General features: G+C 37.3%; 1 pseudogene; it reads right to left on the bottom strand.

The window, feature by feature from the left end:
• LOC136309269 (RRP15-like protein) overlaps window positions 1-18,845 on the bottom strand; it is a 31,498-nt pseudogene extending 12,653 nt beyond the window's left edge.
• Between the last annotated feature and the right edge of the window lie 1,300 nt (window positions 18,846-20,145).

Genomic DNA, 20,145 nt, shown 5'->3' with positions numbered 1-20,145 from the left:
TCTCTATAATGAATAAATAAAATCTTAAAAAAAAAAAAGAAAAAAGAAAAAGCACTGGAGAACAATGAAGTTCCTGTATTATTATGATTTCAAATTAAATGTATAGTATTTTGACAGCTAAATACATGGGAAATGCCTAAAAATCTGATTTTTTTTTAAAAAACAAAGCTAATTCCGAAAAATGACATTCAACCCCAATGATTCAATTTGTGGATACATAGAAAATGACCATGAGGAGAGAATGCACTGATTCATATAACAAAAGACATGATTTTAAAGAGCATTTTTGATAAGAAATGTTCTATATTTTAAAGACGCAAATAAATATTTGCTATATTATAATGAGTTGTATTTTTCCCCATTGTCACTTACTAGGTTCTAGTAGCCTATAGTGCAGAGAAAGAACTAGCAAAATATAGACTGTATTGATAGAACAATTATCTTGGATGTTATCAAGATCAATTTTCCATGCAGCGTATCTTTGATTTTTATGACTATTGCTCAACCAGTGCTAAGAACCCTACACAGCTGATTTAAACTCAACAAAAGAGCTAAGGATTCTTTCAGCTGTATTTCAAACATGTGTAGATTTTTTGTTGTATTTGGTGGTGGTGATACTGTTGTAGTTATTTCCCACCCACACAAATATAAATAAAAAGGCCATCGAGTAGCCAAAAACTGTGAGAATGAGAGATTGAGATAAAAATGAGTGTGTGTGTGTGTGTGTGTGTGTGTGTGTGAGAGAGAGAGAGAGAGAGAGAGAGAGAGAGAGAGATTGAGAAAGATTGGGGGGGGGAGTTTGTTCTGACAATGTTCTAATGTTCTGATAGTAAGTGACTTTCCCCAGTGAGTTTTGGTATCTCATGACCCTCTCAAACAAGCTCTCTTTTAGTGCATTTCTTTAGTCTCACTTGAACACATCTCTTCCCTGTTTGTTCTCAATTCCAACAAGGAAAGAAAAATAATTCTTCTCAACCACACAACATTTCCCATCTGTAAAGAGAACCTAGATCTGTTCCATACCACCTTATATTCAAACGAAGTTTTAGAATCCCATTTTTCATAAATAATAACGCTGAGTGTTTATTATAAGCACTTATTCCAGGTTATAACCGCAAACTTAATATGAATGAGTCTCTCGGGTTACATCCCAGGAACGTGAACTTTAAACAACCCCCCATGTGGTTGTGATGCACAATACAGCTTGAGAGTGCTATAGTTTGATAATGAGAGAGTTGAGACAGATTGGACTTAGCTGAAGCTGGGTCTGTCACATGGGGAAGAGCTACATTAATCATGAGTGAGGCTTAAATTACTAGTATAATAACAGTGGCTAAAAGCATTTATTGAGTGCTTAACATATGTCAGACACTGTTAAATATGCTTATACATGTTTTATTTCATTTATTCTTTATAACATGACTGTGAGACAGATGCTATTATCATCCCTACTTGAAAAATGGGAACAATTTCAGGGTTGAAGATGGTAAATAACTTAAGTAGATTCACACAAATATTGAAATATAATTCTCAAAACTTTTTATGTAACTATTTTACTGTACTATCTACTAGGAAGAAATAAGTAAATATTTGGTATGTATCAGTCAAGTCCTATACAGACCAATAAATTACATAATCCTGACCCTTGTTAAGTCACATGGAAAAGATAAGATTGACGCTATCTGTCAAAGGTAATTGTAGTCTACTACTATTTTTCTATTTGACCTTAGGTCTGATTTTTAAATGCTCTAAAGATAATATCATAGATCAAAATTTTCTTGTTTAAAGGTATTTTTTTTTCTGTACATGTATTCTTCCTAACATTTTTTCCTCTTTGATAGTTCCTTTTGACAATTTATTTATAAAAAGGGTCTATTTACCTGTAGTGAATGTTCACTATGTACCAGGCACTATGGTTATAGTAAGGATAATGATGAACAACAATTTTAGTTCACATGTTTATGTAAATATATAAATATAAACACTGCCATGTGATGTTAAATGCTAATAAGGAAACACATGTAAGGCTGAGAAAGAATCCCTGGAGGGACCAATTTAAATTAAAATGATCAAGGAAGTCCTCTTTAGCAAGAGAAATCTCTTTTTATTATAGAAAGATGGACAGAGGGATGGAGCCTTTAGTAAAAAAAGAACAGATCACATTTATTAAATAATTCCCCGACAAATTTAGATTTAGGCCCAGTTTCACAGAAATTTTAGAATGATACTATAGTCTTATCTCATTTTTTTTAACAGCTAGATACTAAAACTCAATTTAGTAATCCTTAAGGCAACAATAAGGAATCAGGTCTCAATTCAAATACTATATTCTGATGCATCATTCAAGTTAACTCTACTATGACACTGGGAAGTCAGACCATAAAAGAGAATTTAGGGTAACTTAAATATTTACAAAAAAGAAAAAAAGAAAAAAGAAGAAGAAACGAAATATGCAAAATGTGCTTCCTAAGAAATTATGCCTCATTGCCTAAGTTATTTATGAGAATTTCACCTCAATATATCTCTCAGGCAAAAATAACCCAACACTGAAATCATAAGTCATTATTTATATATATTACTTAGTGTATAAAATGAAATAATATAGAAATAAAGTTTGATATGTTTCTTATATTTGCCAAGATAGCTAAAAAGTAAAACTATCATCCCAAATCAGAAATACTATAATTTTAAATTTTACAGTATATGTTTTCTCAACAGCTCAGCAAAACATACCCCAACCTTTCCCTCCAAAATTATAAAATCATAGGTCTGTAAGTTGAAAAATATTGACTTCATTTTAACTAGGATTTCATTTTAATTATGACGAATATTGCATTTCTAGAAACATTCTGATACTGAAATAGAACACCAATATCCATGTCCAAGATGTAAACATATAATGATTGGGGCAAAATGTGTATTTCTCTGGACAAGTAGAAATAGTTCTTTTCACAAATGGTTTGATGAATAATGCTTAAAATTATGTGAAGTTTGAAAAAACATAATTTTAACTAAATTTATGTGAAAAGGGGAAACATCAATATTGGTAATTGTAAAAATCTTGGCTTTCTTACAAACAGTATCCTTATAATTTTCTAACTCTGAAACCAGGAAGTATTTCTCTCCAAGAATAATAAACTGACTGTACATTGTGCCTCCTATATGTACCTATACCTATAGTGCCAGAGTCACTTCCCGATCCTGGTCTGCTGCTACCTGGTCCATCACTTCTTGTCCCAATCTATCATGGATGCTCCCATGTTGAGGACTGAAAAGTCAACAGGATTTTTAGAGTTTGGATATCTGGGGGACAGAGGTGCTGGGAGCTGACTGTAAGCTGACAGTCTGCCCAACTCCCCACCTCACCTGCCTGATTAAGTTGCAAAAGGCTGTGAAGCTAGCCCTGCCTCCCATGTTCCCCAGAAGGACTGGAAGGAAAATACTTTTTTGTATAAGGTCCTGTATGTTAAGTATTGGTGGGGGGTTTTCTGCACCTGGTGGAGTTCTATGGTTGCCTTGGAAACATCATTGAATTGCTAATTTTCAACTTGACCCTAGAATAAAGAAGGATACAGCTAGGGCAGCGGCCATGTTTGCTGTGGCTTAGCTACCCCTGTAATTTTACTGTTAGCAGGAGCTGTGGCTCTCTTTTGAAACCCATCTTTTATATGTCTTTAGTTCTTTGTCTGTATTCATTAATTTCGTACCATTTTCACTCTTGACCCTGGAATATACTTGTCGCGTGGGTCTTGACACTCCCATTATAAAATCATCATGGAAGATGGTCCTTCCTGGGCCTTCTTCTTTTACTTCCCTCTTTTTGGCTTTTGAGTTCCTTCTAGTTGAACTTTTCTCCTTTGTATTTGAGTCCATCTCTCTCAGAATAATGATAAATATTTATATTTCCTGGAAACAGTTTAGAGCCTCCAACTTCCTTAATCATTTCATCAGCATTCTTTGAATGCTTTTGAACAGCATTAAGTAGTTGCATCACACCCCTCATTGCCATTCTCTGAAGATCCTTCTCTGTGTCTTTGTCTTTGACAACATTTGGTTTGATTCTGTGCATCATTTTCCATTCCTGCTTCTTTTTCATTTATTTGCATTTTTTAATTAATTTTAATGGGGTGATTGATAAATCAGGGTATATATGTTCAGAGAAAACATATTCAGGTTATTTTGACATTTGATTATGCTGCATTCCCATCACCCAAAGTCCAATTGTCTTCCGTCACCTTCTAACTGGTTTTCTTTGTGCCCCTCCCTTCCCCTAACTCACTCCCTCTCCTCCCCCCCCCCTGTAACTACCACACTCTTGTCCATGTCTCTGAGTCTCATTTTTATGTCCCACCTATGTATGAAATCATATAGTTCTTAGTTTTTTCTGATTTACTTATTTTGTTCAGTATAATGTTATCAAGGTCTATCCATGTTGTTGTAAATAATCCGATGTCATTTCTTATGACTGAGTAGTATTCCATAGTATATATGTACCAAAGCTTCCTATTCCACTCGTTCACTGACGGATGCTTGGGATATTTCCAGATCTTCGCTATTAAGAACAATGCTAGCATAAACATGGGGGTGCATTTCTTTTTTTCAAACAGTGCTATGGTGTTCTTGGGGTATATTCCTAAAAGTGGGATAGCTGAGTCAAAAGGCAGTTCTATTTTTAATGTTTTGAGGAATCTCCATACTGTTTTCCACAGGGGCTGCACCAGTCTGCATTCCCACCAGCAGTGCAGGAGGGTTTCCTTTTCTCCACATCCTCGCCAGCACTTATTCTGTGTTGTTTTGTTAATGAGCGCCATTCTGACTGGTGTGAAGTGATATCTCATTGTGGTTTTAATTTGCATTTCTCTAAAGATTAGTGATGTTGAGCATTTTTTCATATGCATATTGGCCATCTGTATGTCCTCTTTGGAGAAGTGTCTATTCATTTCTTTTGCCCATTTTTTGATTGGATTGTTTGTCTTCTTGGTGTTGAGTTTTACAAGTTCTTTATTAATTTTGGTTATTAAACTCTTATCAGAGGTATTGTCAAATATGTCCTCCGATTGTGTAGTGTCTTTTTATTCTGTTCTTATTCTCTTTAGCTGTGCAAAAGCTTTTTAGTTTGCTATAGTCCCATTTGTTTATCCTCTCTTTTATTTCACTTGCCCGTGGAGATAAATCAGCAAATATATTGCTGCGAGAGATGTCAGAGAGCTTACTGCCTATGTTTACTTCTAAGATGCTTATGGTTTTACGGTTTACATTTAAGTGTTTTATCCATTTTGAGTTTATTTTTGTGAATGGTGGAAGTTGGTGGTCTAGTTTCATTTTTTTGGAGGTAGCTGTCCAGTTTTCCCAACACCATTTGTTGAAGAGGCTGTCTTTACTCCATTGTACGCTCTTGCCTCCTTTGTCAAATATCAGTTGTCCATAGAGGTGTGGGATTATTTCTGGGTTCTCTATTCTGTTCCATTGATCTATATGCCTGTTCTTATGCCAGTACCAGGCTGTTTTGAGTACAATGGCCTTGTAGTATACCTTGATATCCAGAAGTGTGATACCTCCCACTTTATTCTTCCTTTTCAAGATTGCTGAGGCTATTTGTGTTCTCTTTTGGTTCCAATAAATTTTTGGAATATGTGTTCTATATCTTTGAAGTATGTCATTGGTATTTTTTTTTATTTTAAATCTCATTCTTTTTTTTTAATAATTTTATTTTTTTAATGGGGTGACATCAATAAATCAGGATACATATATTCAAAGATAAGAAGTCCAGGTTATCTTGTCGTTCAGTTATGTTGCATACCCACCACCCAAAGTCAGATTGTCCTCCGTCACCCTCTATCTTGTTCTCTCTGTGCCCCTCCCCCTCCCCCTTTCCCTCTCCCATTCCCCCCTCCCCCCCGTAACCAACACACTCTTATCAATGTCTCTTAGTTTCACTATTATGTCCCACCTACGTATGGAATAATACAGTTCCTGTTTTTTTCTGATTTACTTATTTCGCTTCGTATCATGTTATCAAGATCCCACCATTTTGCTGTAAATGTTCCAATGTCATCATTTCTTATGGCTGAGTAGTATTCCATAGTGTATATGTGCCACATCTTCTTTATCCAGTCATCTATTGATGGGCTTTTTGGTTGTTTCCATGTCCTGGCCACTGTGAACAATGCTGCAATAAACATGGGGCTGCATGTGTCTTTACGTATCAATGTTTCTGAGTTTTGGGGATATATACCCAGTAGAGGGATTGCTGGGTCATAAGGTAGTTCTATTTTCAGTTTTTTGAGGAACCACCATGCTTTCTTCCATAATGGTTGTACTACTTTACATTCCCACCAACAGTGGATGAGGGTTCCTTTTTCTCCACAGCCTCTCCAACATTTGCTATTACCTGTCTTGCTAATAACAGCTAATTGAACAGGTGTGAGGTGGTATCTCATTGCCGTTTTGATTTGCATTTCTCTAATAGCTAAAGAAGATGAGCATCTTTTCATATATCTGTTGGCCATTTGTATTTCTTCCTGGGAGAAGTGTCTATTCATATCCTCTTCCCATTTTTTTATTGGATTGTTTGTTTGTTTGTTGTTGAGTTTTATGAGTTCTTTGTATATTTTGGATATTAAGCCCTTATCTGAGCTGTTGTTTGAAAATATCATTTCCCATTTAGTTAGCTGTCTGTTTATTTTGTTATCAGTTTCTCTTGCTGAGCAAAAACTTCTTAGTCTGATGTAGTCCCATTCATTAATTTTTGCCTTCACTTCTCTTGCCATTGGAGTCAAATTCATAAAATGCTCTTTAAAACCCAGGTCCATGAGTTGAGTACCTATGTCTTCTTCTATGTACTTAATTGTTTCAGGTCTTATGTTTAGATCTTTGATCCATTTTGAGTTAATTTTTGTACAGGGGGACAAACTGTAGTCCAGTTTCATTCTTTTGCATGTGGCTTTCCAGTTTTCCCAGCACCATTTATTGAAGAGGCTTTCTTTTCTCCATTGTGTGTTGTTGGCCCCTTTATCAAAAATTATTTGACTATATATATGTGGTTTTATTTCTGGACTTTCTATTCTGTTCCATTGGTCTGAGTGTCTATTTTTCTGCCAATACCATGCTGTTTTGATTGTCGTTGCCCTATAATATAGTTTGAAGTCAGGTATTGTAATGCCCCCAGCTTCATTCTTTTTCTTTAGGATTGCTTTGGCTTTTTGGGGTTTTTTATAGTTCCATATAGATCTGATGATTTTTTGCTCTATTTCTTTAAAAAACGTCATTGGAAGTTTGATGGGAATTGCATTAAATTTGTATATTGCTTTGGGTAATATAGCCATCTTGATTATATTTATTCTTCCTAGCCAAGAACAAGGTATATTCTTCCATCTCATTATATCTTTTTCGATTTCCCTTAACAATGGTTTATAGTTTTCATTATATAAGTCCTTTACATTCTTTGTTATGTTTATTCCTAAGTATTTTATTTTTTTTGTTGCAATCGTGAAGGGGATTATTCTCTTGATTTCCTTCTCAGTTGTTTCATTGTTGGCATATAGAAAGGCTATTGACTTCTGTATGTTAATTTTGTATCCTGCGACCTTACTGTATTGGCTTATTTTTTCTAGTAGTCCTTTTGTGGATTCTTTGTGGTTTTTGATGTATAGGATCATATCATCTGCAAAAAGTGATACCTTTACTTCTTCTTTTCCGATATGGATGCCTTTTATTTCTTTGTCTTGTCTGATTGCTCTGGCTAGAATCTCTAGTACCACATTAAATAAGAGTGGAGAGAGCGGACAACCCTGTCTTGTTCCTGATTTAAGGGGGAAAGCCTTCAGTTTAGTGCCATTTAATATGATGTTAGTTGATGGTTTATCATATATGGCCTTTATCATGTTGAGATATTTTCCTTCTATACCCATTTTGTTGAGAGTCTTAAACATAAAATTGTGTTGTATTTTATCGATAGCCTTTTCTGCGTCAATTGATAAGATCATGTGGTTTTTGTTCTTTGTTTTGTTGATATGGTGTATTACGTTAACTCTTTTACGTATGTTGAAACATCCTTGAGATTCTGGGATGAATCCCACTTGATCATGATGTATTATTTTTTTAATATGTTGTTGTATTCGATTTGCTAGTATTTTGTTTAGTATTTTAGCATCTGTATTCATTAGAGATATTGGTCTGTAGTTTTCTTTTTTTGTGCCATCCTTGCCTGGTTTTGGTATGAGGGTTATGTTGGCCTCATAAAATGTGTTTGGAAGTATTGCTTCTTCTTCAATTTTTTGGAAGACTTTGAGTAGAACAGGAACCAAGTCTTCTTTGAATGTTTGATAAAATTCGCTGGTATAGCCGTCAGGGCCTGGACTTTTATTTTTGGGGAGCTTTTTAATGGTTTTTTCTATTTCTTCTCTACTGATAGGTCTGTTTAGGCTTTCTGCTTCTTCTTGACTCAGTCTAGGAAGGTTGTATTGTTCTAGGAATTTATCCATTTCTTCTAGGTTGTTGAATTTAGTGGCATAAAGTTTTTCATAGTATTCTACAATAATTCTTTGTATATCTACGGTTTCCGTGGTGATTTCTCCTCTTTCATTTTGGATTTTGTTTATATGAGTTCTTTCTCTTTTTTCCTTGGTAAGTCTTGCCAAGGGTTTGTCAATTTTGTTGATCTTTTCAAAGAACCAGCTCCTTGTTCTATTAATTTTTTCTATAGTTTTTCTGTTCTCTAATTCACTTATTTCTGCTCTGATTTTTATTACCTCCTTTCTTCAGCTGGTTTTGGGTTGTCTTTGTTCTTCTTTTTCTAGTTCCTTAAGGTAGGAAGTTAAGTGGTTCACTTGGGCTCTCTCTTGTTTGTTCATATATGCCTGAAGTGATATGAACTTCCCTCTTATCACTGCTTTTGCTGCATCCCATAGATTCTGATATGTCGTATTGTCATTTTCATTAGTCTGTATATATCTTTTGATCTCTTCACTTATTTCTTCTTTGACCCGTTCATTTTTTAAAAGTATGTTGTTTAGTTTCCACATTTTTGTGGGATTTTTTTCCTCTTTTTTGCAGTTGAATTCTAGTTTCAAGGCTTTATGATCAGAAAATATGCTTGGTACAACTTCAGTTTTTCTGAATTTGCTGATGTTGTTTTTGTGGCCCAACATATGGTCAATTCTTGAGAATGATCCATGTACACTGGAGAAAAATGTATACTCAGTCACTTTGGGATGAAATGTCCTGGAGATGTCTATCATATCCAGGTGCTCTAGTGTTTTGTTTAAGGCCACTATGTCTTTGTTGATTCTCTGTTTGGATGACTGATCTAGAGCCGTCAGCGGTGTATTGAGGTCTCCAAGTATGATTGTGTTTTTGTCAGTTTTTGTTTTAAGATCAATAAGTAGCTGTCTTATATATTTTGGTGCTCCTTGGTTTGGTGCATATATATTAAGAATTGTTATGTCTTCTTGATTCAGTGTCCCCTTAGCCATTATGAAATGGCCATTTTTGTCTCTGAGTACTTTTCCTGTCTTGTAGTCAGCATTATCTGATATGAGTATTGCTACACCTGCTTTTTTTTGGATGTTATTTGCTTGGAGTATTGTTTTCCAGCCTTTCACTTTGAATTTGTTTTTATCCTTGTTACTTAGATGAGTTTCCTGTAGGCAGCATACAGTTGGATTTTTTTTTAATCCATTCTGCTACTCTGTGCCTTTTTATTGGTGAATTTAATCCATTTACATTTAGTGTAATAATTGATACTTGTGAGTTCCCTATTACCATTTTATATCTTGCTTTCTGTTAGTTGTGTGTCTTGTTTGAGCCTTTTCTTTCTTTTTTTTTATCTTTTGTTTTTATTTGGTTGTATTTCATACATCTTTCCTCTGTTGCTATCTTTTTTATCTCATGGGCTTCTGTGGTGGTTTTTTCAATGGTGGTTACCTTTGAGTAATGAAAAGGGTCCCTACCCTGTTCATTGTAGCAAACTATTTTGTGAGTACTTTTGCACTCCATCGTCCTTTGCTACTGTTAATCTCCATCTTCTCCTCCTCTTTCTTTTTGTTGTTTTCACAGTTTAAATTTGGTTTTATTGTGTTCTTCTTGGAGCTTTTACTTGTGGCTCTGTTGTTGTTTTTTTTTGTTCTTTGTATCTGATTGGAGAACCCCCTTTAGTAATTCCTGGAGTAGGGGTTTTCTGATGATAAATTTCCTCATCTTTTCTGTATTTGTGAAAGTTTTTATTTCTCCTTCATATTTGAAGGATAGCATTGATGGGTATAGTATTCGTGGCTGAAAGTTCCTCTCTTTCAGGACTCTAAATATTGGGGTCCACTCTCTTCTAGCTTGTAGAGTTTCTGGTGATAAATCTGCTGATAATCTAATGGGCCTTCCTTTATATGTTGTATTCTTCTTTTCCCTGGCTGCCTTGAGAATTTTTCTTTGCTGTTGGTTTGTGTCTATTTCATTATGATATGCCTTGGAGTAGGTTTGTTGGGGTTAAGAAAACTCGGAGTTCTGTTTGCTTCTTGAACTTGAGGCTTTAGTTCTTTCCACAGGCTTGGGAAGTTCTCATCTATTATTTGTTTGAGTATGTTCTCCATTCCATTTTCTCTCTCTTCTCCCTCTGATATACGTATTATTCTTATGTTATTCTTTTTGATGGAGTCAGATAATTCTTGTTGGGCTATCTCATTTTTTTTTAATTTTTGAGTCTCTTTCTTCTTCTCTCTGTTGTGCCTCAAGTTGCTTGTCTTCTATTTCACTAATCCTCTCTTCTATCTGACCTGTTCTATTAGCTAAGCTTGTTACTTCATTTTTCAGCTTGTGAATTGAGTTTTGCATCTCTGTTTGATTTGTTTTTATAGTTTCTATTTCCTTGGACATATATTCTTTGTGTTCATTGAGTTGTTTTCTGAGCTCCCTAAATTGCCTTTCTGTGTTTTCTTGTATATCTCGGAGGATTTTTAGGATTTCTATCTTGAACTCTCTGTCATTTAGCTCCAAGGTTTCCAATATATTAATTTTTTTCTCCATAGATTTTTCCTCATCTAGCTGTGTTACCTCTCTTTCTTTTGTATCCATGATATTTGATTTTCTCTTCCTTAATGGCATCTGAGGGTGGTTTTGTTGATAGTATTAATGAGATTTAATAACGAATAAAAAGTTAAAAAAATAAAAAAATAAAAAATCTAAAAGAGTTGTTTTTTAAAAAAATTAATAATGAAATAAAGAAAAATAAAATAAAATAAAAATTTTAAAAAAGGAAATCATTCCCCCCTTCCTTTTTTCCTCTCTTCTCCTCTCCACTCTTTCTTGAGAAAATCTTGTGGTGAATTGTGAATTATAACAAACACTGCCTGTGATGGAGGGCCTGAATTGGGGAAAAGTAATAAAGGGGCAAAAAAAAAAAAAAAAGAAAAGAAAAAGAAGGAAAAAAAAAAAGATCGTATGGACCCACAAAAAGCAAATAAGGAAAAAATTTGGGTCAAGAATAAAATGATTTGCTTTTAGGTATTGGTTGTCTAAGAGTTATGATGAGAGGAATAAGAGGAAAACGGAAAAATGGGGGGACAGATTAAAAAATTACTATTGTATTTAGTGGAACAAGAATTAGATAATATGGAGAGCCAGGGATGGGAGCACTGCTAGTGAGTTAAAAAGGTGAAGTAAAAACCCCCCAAAATGCCACAAACATAAGTTTGAGTCCCAGATAAGATAATTTGTTTGTTATTGAGGTTTGAATGAGAGGAGATGTAAAGGAGAAAGGAAGAAACTAAGATAGAGAAAGAAAAGAAAGAGAGAGAGAGAGAGAAAGAGGGAACCACTAAAAGAAGAAAAAAGAAAGGAGAGAGAGAGAGAGAGTTAGGGGTTTTGGAGTGCAATCCTTATAGAGAGAAAGGAAGAGAAGAGAAAAGATAATGGGAGATGTAACACTTATGGGTAGTGTAGTTCAAGGAGAGGATAGAGTAAGACCGGCAGAGACTTAATCGGCCAAATTGGAGGAGGAAAAAAGTATCAAGAATGAAGATAAGAGAAACAAACGAACAAATATAATAAAATGGGATAGGTTATAAAGTCTGCAGATTATTCTTGATTTTGAGAGGTTATCTTCTTGCTTTTTCTTTTCTCTCCCTCTTCCTGGTCGGTGACTCTGTACCCCGGGTTCTGCCCCTTTGGCACGCTCAGGTAGAGGTTTGCAGTTGATAAGTCTCTATGGCAATGTCATGTATTGTGCTTTAGTCTCGTTGGCAGTCGAGGCTCATTAGCATTTATAAGCTCCAACAGTGAGAGAGTCCGTGTTCCTGGAGCCTTTCTCCTAGTCTTTCCTTCCTCAATTAGTAGCCTGATAATCCAGCTATGGGGTTGCTGCTGCCTCTGCCTGGATAGTAAGAGGCTCAAAGAGCTGGCAACTCCCCACTCTATTTCCACTCAGCACAGGGCTCTGGGTAAGGCTCAGTCAGTCAGAGCTGCTAGCATAATCAGGCAGGCTTTCCACCCACTCAAAGACCTCTGGCTCTGCCACTCTGTCTGGTAACACAGGCAGGCGCCCACTTCCTGGGTGCTTGGAGGAAACTCTCACTCACTGTCTGCGACCAGGATATCCAGCTAGCAGTCTCACGCTCTGAGTGAAACCCCCAACCGCAGGGAAAAGTTGCAGCATTGGAATTGAGTCTTGCTCCGTCCCCGTGCGCGGCTTTTGCAAGGCGCTGGGGTGGCCCGAGATTCCTCTTTGGCCCACACAAAGGCCCCTGACTCTGCCCCTCTGTGCGATAACACGGGCGCGCACTGCCGAGGCACTCGGAGGAATCTCTCATTCACTATCTGTGCGCGCAAACCCGGATATGAGGCTGGCCGCGTTTCCCTCTGAGTGAAACCCCCGCCCGCACGGAAAATCTCCACCGTTGGAATTAGTTCTCACTCCCTCCTGTGCATGGCTTTCCCAGGGTGCTGGGGCTGCCCAGAGACTCTGCCCTTGGCCCACAGAAAGGCCTCTGACCCTGCTTCTCTGTGGGGCAACACGGGGACCCACTCCCAGGGCCTAGGAAGAAATCTCTCACCCACTAACTGTGCGCACGCCGACCAGGAGACCGGGTAAAATGGCCGCTCCGCTTGTCTTTCTTTGTTTGGGTTTGGCGCGAGTGTTAGCTTGTATTGCCCGGGTTGCCACAGGATCAGATTTTCCTCAGCTTGGATCTTCGTGCCACAGCCTGGTTCAGCCATTTGTGCCGCGGCCTGGATCTATTCACCCCCTTTGCCCGCCTCAGTTTCTATATTCACAGTTACCAGAGAAAGCCGCCCTGTTTAGGTTAGTGAGGAAGGTGGAGCATTTCTTACTCCCTCTTTCCTTCGGGGTTTGGTTATATATTTAGCCAATTTTCCACTCAACCATACCTTTGGATGTATTGTGAAGCATCTGGAGGCTCCAAGTATAGGTTTTTATGTTTCTGGTTGAAGATCTTGTTGAGTTTTGGGGGAGATTTATCGGTATCGCTTCCTACCCCGCCATTACTCTCGTCATTGGTATTTTAATTGGTATTGCATTAAATTTATAAATTGCTTTGGGTAATATAGACATTTTAATGATGTTTATTCTTCCTAACCATGAGCACAGTATATTCTTCCACTTGTTTGTCTCCTCCCTGATTTCTTTTATCAATGTTTTATAATTTTTCAAGTACAAATCTTCAATCTCTCTGGTTAAATTTTTTCCTAGGTACCTTATTTTTTTGGTTGCAATGGTGAAGGTGATTGCTTCCTTAATTTCTCTTTCTGACAATTTATTGTAGTGTATAAAAATGCCTCTGATTTCTGAGTATTAATTTGATATCCTGCCACTTTGCTGAATTCATTTATCAGATCCAGTCATTTTTTGACTGAGACTTTAGGGTTTTCTATGTACAATATCATATCATTTGTAAATAATGATAGTTTTACTTCTTCTTTTCCTATTTGGATGCCTTTTATTTCTTCTTCTTGTCTGATTGCTGTGGCTAGTACTTCCAGAACTATGTTGAATAAGAGTATTGAAAGGGGGGACCCCTGCTTTGTTCTTGATCTTAAGGGGATTGCTTTTAATTTTTGCCCATTGAGTATGATGTTGGCTGTGGGCTAGTCATAGATGGCCTTTATCATGTTGAGGTATGTTCCCTGTATTTCCACTTTGCTGAGAGTTTTGATCATGAATGGGTGCTGGATTTTATCAAATGCTTTTTCTGCATCTATTGAAATTATCATGTGGTTTTTCTCCTTCCTTTTGTTTATGTGATGAATCATATTGATTGATTTGCGAATATTGTACCAGCCTTGCCTACCAAGAGTAAACCCCAGTTGATCATGGTGTATGATTTTTTTCATATATTGCTGGATCTGGTTTGCTAATATTTTGTTGAGGATTTTAGCATCTAAATTTATCAGGAATATTGGCCTATAATTTTCTTTCTCTGTGTTGTTTTTGCCTGGTTTTTGGAATCAGAATTATGCTCGCCTCATAAAAGGAGCTTGGAAGTCTTCCTTCCTCTTGAATTTTTTGAAATAGCTTAAGAAGGATAGGAGTGAGTTATTCTTTGAATATTTGGTAGAATTCACTTGTGAAGACTTTTTTGGAGTTTTTTGATAACTGTTTCAATCTCATTTGTTGCGATTGGTTTGTTTAGGTTTTCTGATTCTTCCAGATTAATTTTTGGAAGATTATATGTTTCAAGGAATTTGTCCATTTTATCTAGGTTGTCTAGTTTTTTGGCATACAGTTCTTCATAGTATTTTCTTACAATATTTTGTATTTCTGTTGTGTCAGTTGTTATTTCTTCACTGTCATTTCTAATTTTATTTATTTGAATCCTCTATCTTTTTTTCTTGGTGAGTCTGGTTAAAGATTGATCAATCTTGTTTACCTTTTCAAAGAACCAGCTCCTGGTTTCATTGATTCTCTATCTTGTTTCTTTAGACTCTATGTCATTTATTTTCACTTGGATCTTTATTATTTCCTTCCTTCTAGTACCTCTGTGCTTTACTCGCTTTTCTTTTTTTAATTCTTTTAGATGCAGGGTCAAGTTGTTTATTTGAGCTTTTTCTAGCTTCTCTAGGTATGCCTGTAATGCTATGAACTTACTTCTCAGGACAGCTTTTGCTGTGTCCCATAAATTTTGAGTTGATGTATGCTCAGTATTGTTTATTTCTAGGAAATTTTTATTTCTTCTTTAATCTCATTGTTAACTCATTCATTATTTAATAACATGCTATTTAGTTTCCAAGTGTTTGAGTTTTTTTCAGTTTTTCTGTTTTGTTTTATTGCTAGTTTCAAGCTATTATGATCAGAGAAAGTGCTCGATATGATTTCAATCTTCTTAAATTTGTTGAGACCACTTTTGTGCCCTAAGATGTGGTCTATCCTAGAGAATGTACCAAGAGCACTTGAAAAGAATGTATATTCTGCTGCTTTAGGGTGAAAGGTTCTGAAGATATCTATTAAGTTGAGTTGATCTAGTGTGTCCTTTAAGTCTTCTGTTTCTTTGTTAATTTTCTTTCTTGAGGATCTATCTAGTGATGTTAGTGGGGTATTGGAATTCCCTACTATTATGTATTGTTGTTGATCTCACCCTTTAAATCCATCAAAGTCTGCTTTATATATTTAGGTGCTCCTATATTAGGTGCATAGATATTTATAACAGTTATATCTTCCTGTTGGATTGCTCCCTTTATCATTATGTAATGACTTTCTGTATCTCTTACTATAGCCTTTGTTTTAAAGTGTATTTTGTCAGGTATAAGTATACCTACCCCAGCTTTTTTTTTCATTTCCATTTGTATGTAATATTTGTTTCCATATTTTTATCTTCAGTCTATGTGCATCTCTTGTTTTAAGGTGTGTCTCTTGTAAACAGCATATGTATGGGTCCTGTTTTCTTATCCATGCAGCTACCCTATGTCTTTTGATTGGATCATTTAATCCATTTACATTTAAGGTTATTATTGATATGTAGTTGTTTATTGCCATTTTATTCTTTAAAACTGTATTCCTCTTGTACTACATTCTTTTTCCCCTTTAATCTGTTTACAACAGGCCCCTTAGCATTTCTTTCAGCATTGGTTTGGTGTAGTGAATTCCTTGAGGTTTTTTGTGTGTGTGTCTGGATAGCATTTTATTTCTCCTTCAATTTACATAATAGCCTTGCTGGATAAAATAGTCTTGGTTATAGGCTCCTGTTCGGCATTACTTTGAGTATTTCTTGCCATTCCCTTCTGGCCTCAAGTGTTTCTGTTGAGAAGTCGGAAGTCATCCTTGTGAGGGCTCCTTTGTAGGTGGTAGCCTTTTTTTCTCTAACAGCTTTGTATATTTTCTCTTTATCACTTAGCTGTGGTATTTTATTATGATGTGTCTTGGTGTTGATTTCTTTGGGTTTCTCTTTAATGGAGTTCTCTGTGCTTCTTGAACTTGTGAGATGTTTTCCTGCATTAATTTAGGGAAGTTTTCAGCTTTGATATGTTTGAACAAAGTCTCTATTCCTTGTTCTTTCTCCTCTTCTTCAGGAACCCCTATGATGTGGATGTTATTTCTCTTCATGTTCTCACAGAGCTCTCTTAGAGTTTCTTCAGACTTTTTGAGTCTCTTCTTTTTCTGCTCTGCTTCCTTACCTTTATTTATTTTGTCCTCTAACTCTCTGATTCTCATCTTCATCCATCCTGTTTTGAATTCCTTCCATTGTATTCTTCATTTCTGATATTGTATTTGTCATTTCTGACTGATTCTTTTTTATTATTTCAATGTACTTTTTTATATTTGCTATCTCTTTATTTAGGTGTTTGTAATGACCATATTGTTGTTCTAAGATCTTTGAGCATCCTAACAATCGTTATTTTAAACTCTGCATCTGATAATTTGGTTATATCTGACTCATTCAGGTCCTTTTCTGGGGATTTCTTTTGATTCATTTGTGTTGCATTTCTCTGCCTTCTCATTTTGTCTGAGTAGAAGAAGGTTTTGGCCACTGGAGACTACTGGTTTTGGGCTCTGTGTTTCCTAGGTGTGGTCTGTCTGCAGGCCTGCTATCCCCTCTGCTGCTGCTGCCTAAGGCTTTTTTGTATAGGGGTTGCTGGTGCCAGCCCACTGGGGCTGTTGCTGTGGTTTTCGCCTCTCTTTCATGTGAGGGGCTGTGATCACGTGCTCAGATGTACAAACCTTGGCCGGCCTTGGCTTTTGTCCTGCCTTCATGGGTGGGGTTATATGCCCATGCCTCAGCCCTGAGGGCAGGGGTGAGCACCTTTTCTCAGCTGCAGATTTCTGCCTGATTCCGGGCTTTCACCCCACCCCTGTGGGAGGATCCCACTTGCAGGATGGCTGCATGCCTTGGTCCACGGGTGGGGTGGGACCGCATGCCCACTCTCAGTTGCGGAACTCTGCCTGTTCTGTGCTTTCACTCCACCCCCATGGGATGAGCCGGCTCGAGTGTCAGGCCACAAGCCTCAGTTCTGTGGGTGGGGCAAGGCTGTGCTTCTGTGCCCTTGCTCAAGGGTGGGTCTCTGCCCCTTCTGGGGCTCCTGCCCTTCCTCTGCAGGCTGGATTGCAGGCACTCCACAGCTAGACTTGACCACTATCCCGCCTCCCTTCCACCCCAGCTGGGCAAGACTGAGCTCACACCTGGGCCTCAGTTGTGGCAAGCCAGCTTCCGCTCTTGCCGATGGAACCGTGCTTCTGTGTCACACCACCACCTGCCCTCGGGCGAGCCCTCAGCTATGTGGGGGCACTGCAGCTCAGACCCTAACACTCAAAAGTGCAGTCCTGAAAGCTCCCTCCTTCTAAGCGACTCTGCTCTAAGTGCCACGGGAGAGCTTGTTTGGCTGGTTTCCTGCTTCCCTTTGCTGGTATTACTGTTTCCAGAGCAGATATTTACTTCAGATTTGGGGAGTTACTCATCCCAGGGGTTAGGGTGGCTGTCTTTCAAAGTATTTTTTCCTGTGCCTCCTGGATTACACTATCTTCATGCTGCTCCGGTCCTCTCCTCTCTCCCTGTCCCCTGGAGCCCCAGGTAAGTGGTTGTGAGAGAGGTTTTCTGCACAGTCTCTTTAAGAAAAATCCTGGGTCTGACAAATCAGTCTGTTTCTCACAAACAGTGTCTTGACTTGTTTCCAACTAAATTCTATCCATACTCCTCTTCTAGACTCTGGGGCTGCAGGCTGGGGCTTTGTTCCTGGGGCTCAGGACCCTCCCCTCTGTGCTAAACTCAGTTCCCACCACTCGAGTCTTTCTGGGCTGCCGTTCACTCTCAGGAGCTGGGCAGCCCTCTCTGTGTTTCCACTTTTCCTACCAGTCTCAGTGTGGCTTCTTCAGTGTCCCTTGGTTGGAAAGTCCTCTTAGTTTAGTCCAAAGTTAGTTTTTCTAGATGATGGTTCTTAAAATTAAGTTGTAATCCACTTTGGTTCTGAGAGGTGGAAGTTGGTACGTCCGCCTACTCCATCGCCATCTTTTCCTTTCCCATTCCTGCTTATCAAGCTGCTTTTTTTTCTCTAGTCTCTCCTGCTGTAACTTTTCTTTTTTCTTTTCTGATTCTTTGTTTTTGACCAGAATAGTGGGTTTACTTTTAGGAGATTTTTGTTCAGCAGTTTAGCCATGGCATCTGTCCAGCCTGCATTAGTCCCCACACAGTGCTTCCACAACATTGTCATTTTCCAAGATAGTGTTTAACTTCATCATAATTATCAGTCTCTATTGCTTCATCATTGGAAAATGAGTGACAGTTTTCTGATCCACACCTTCCTATAGAGCCTCCAATGTCAGCAGCATCTTTGTTCTCATCTTCTGGCTCCCATGCTACAGCCATAGCTACAATTTTCATCTTTTTCATTTTCTTTAGGGAATTTTTCAGCATCCCCACACTGCCATGTGAATCCTAAATGGCTGTGGCTATGCTTCCTCACAGAAGCAGAGAAGTCTTCTTTGAGGCAGTGGCATTTATGTTGAGATTTAAAAGAAGGAAAATAAAGAGAAATTATCCAATAGAGGAGGAATGGCAAATTCAAGAACTCTGGAATTAACAAAGACCTTGCATGTCAGAGTATCTTAGAAAAGACCTGTGGGGCTGACATTGTATGAGAATGGGGATAGTAGATCAGTACTATGATAGTATTTTGTTCAGATGGATAAAGAAATTGGGTTATGTTTTTGTGTTGAAGGGGAAGCCACTGAGGAGTTTGTATAGGGGTGGCATTATTTAATTTTCTCCTTACAAGGATCACTTTTGCTAATATGTAGAGAAAAAAGAGAGAGGAGTGAGCGTCAATGAGAAATTAGTCAGTAGTCTATTACAGTAATTTAGATAAGCAATAACCAGAAGTCTAAGGAGATGAATTTGGGGGGGGGAAAAAAGGGAGTGGATGACTCTAAAATATAACTAACACACAAGAAAAGAAAATGGATTCTGTATAGGAAAGAGGGAGAGAAAAGAACCAAGGATGACATCTTAATTTCTGAATATAGCATCTTGAGAATGCTTAGATGGAAAATTTGGAAATAGAAGGTATTTCTCCAGACAGGTAGAAAGAGTGGGATAATGAGAATGATTATAATACAATTTTGTTTTAATAAAACTTGAGGTGTTTATGAGAAAATCAAGTGCCCATGGCCATTGGCTATGCAATCTCAAAATGCAAAAAATATTCTATACAAGAAATATAAATTTGAGAATAATCAGTATAAATATACTATTTAAATCCGTAGAAGTGAATAAGATCACATAGACACAGAGAAGTGTCTCCAGCATTTAGAGGTCAGATTGAAGAAGCTAAGACATCAGAGTAATTTGAGAAAGAATGGCCCTAGAAATAAGAAAAAAGCAAAAAGAGGATGTTGTCATGGAAGCCAAGATAGGAGTGTGTTAGAAAAAAAGAGGATGTGGTCAAGTATATTGAATACAGGTCAAGTAAAATAAAGACAAATAAATTGTCCAGTCTATTTAACACTATGGTTATCATTGGTGACCTTGACAAAGGCAGTTTCAGTGAAATTGGTGAGAGTAAAACCAGATTACAGGGGGTCAAAGAGTAATAGAAATGGAGCATGTTTTCAGAAAACTCTACCATAATCCAATGCACAGAGTCCCAAATTTTCAACTGTATAAAATGTGGAGTACCATTATTTCAAGGTTAATGAAATGACCTGTGTAACTGTCA

Source organism: Saccopteryx bilineata, chromosome 6 (genome assembly GCF_036850765.1).
Source record: "Saccopteryx bilineata isolate mSacBil1 chromosome 6, mSacBil1_pri_phased_curated, whole genome shotgun sequence".
NCBI lineage: Eukaryota > Metazoa > Chordata > Mammalia > Chiroptera > Emballonuridae > Saccopteryx > Saccopteryx bilineata.
This window is presented reverse-complemented; position numbering and strand designations above follow the sequence as displayed.